Source organism: Pelophylax lessonae, assembly GCF_965119305.1.
Source record: "Pelophylax lessonae genome assembly, chromosome: 7".
NCBI lineage: Eukaryota > Metazoa > Chordata > Amphibia > Anura > Ranidae > Pelophylax > Pelophylax lessonae.
This window is the reverse complement of record NC_138774.1, coordinates 288366646-288368261: the sequence shown is the minus strand read 5'-3', so window position 1 is coordinate 288368261 and position 1616 is coordinate 288366646.

The following is a 1616-nucleotide window of genomic DNA, read 5'->3' as shown; positions in this document are numbered from 1 at the left end:
CGCTCTGCAATGAAAGGGGACATGCTGTGATGATCGCTCTGCAATGAAAGGGGACATGCTGTGGGCGCTCTGCAATGTAAGGGGACATGCTGTGGGCGCTCTGCAATGTAAGGGGACATGCTGTGGGCGCTCTGCAATGTAAGGGGACATGCTGTGAGCGCTCTGCAATTTAGAGGACATGCTGCGAGCGCTCTGCAATTTAAGGGGACATGCTGTGGGCGCTCTGCAATTTAAGGGGACATGCTGTGGGCGCTCTGCAATGTAAGGGGACATGCTGTGGGCGCTCTGCAATGTAAGGGGACCATGCTGTGGGCGCTCTGCAATTTAAGGGGACATGCTGTGGGCGCTCTGCAATGTAGAGGGCGTGTTTAGGGGCAGAGCAGGGTGGGGTTTGGGTGGGGCAACAAGTGGCGAGTAACTCTTAAGGCCTGGCTAGTAGCTCATGGCTTGAAATTTTGAGCCCTGCCCTAAGTGGTCTCTCACCAACTTCAGATGTCACTGATGTGTTATAGTGACTATGAACTAGAGAGTCCCTTATGGACTTAGGTCTTCGGAATGTGATCTGCGGTTGAGCTGTCACATATTTAGAGATTGTATGGTCCTCTTTCAAGAAGTGGCAGTTCTTGGAGAGAACATTCCTGATGGTTTGATGATCAGTGTTGAATTTTGTGATTATCCTGGTTGTATTATCCTTTTTATCTTTCTTCTGGCCAAAGATCAAATTTTCCCTCTCAAACATTCTTTCTCTATTGTAAGCCCCTTTAAGGACCCTGTTGCTATACCCCCGGACTCGTAGCCACTCGCGGAGAGCATCTGCCTCCTCCTTGAAATCAGCCTCTCTGGTGCAGATCCTACGCAGTCTAAGATACTGACTATAGGGAATGCTCTGCACCAGAGGGCGCGGGTGACCACTATTAAAGTGGAGGATCGTATTACCCACCGTGTTTTTACGGTATAGTGCTGTGTGGACGGATCCATCTGGGTCGAGTATGATTTCCATGTCCAAAAAGGGTATTTTAGATTGGCTCCACTGCATCGTAAATTTTAAGTTAAAGGTATTATTCCCCAGATGTGCCATAAATGACTGTAACTCCTCAACCGAACCCGTCCAAACCATCAGTACATCGTCGATGTACCGTCGCCACAGAAGTATGTGGCTGAGGAGCAGGTCAGTGGGCTCCTCCGCGAACAGGGAACGCTCCCATCCCCCCAGGTACAGGTTGGCATACGACGGGGCACATGAAGTCCCCATCGCTACCCCCTGCACCTGGAGGAACGTGTCGCCGTTCAAGGTGAAGATGTTAGATTCAAGTATATGGCCGAGAAGCCTCAGCAAGAACTCAACCTTCGGCCATGAGGAGCGTCCCACGAGCATGCCCACGACCTCTAAACCTTTTGTATGAGGGATGCTGGAATACAAGGCCTCAATGTCTATTGCTACAAGGATGGAATTGCATGGAACGGTAAGTCCCTCCAAAATGTTCAACAATTCTATTGTGTCTTTAAGGTATGAGGGCAGTCTCGCCACATGGGGTCTTAATTGACCGTCCACATATCTGCTTGCTGTTTCAGTGAGACAGCCTATACCCAAAACGATAGGACGTCCGGGGGGTGCA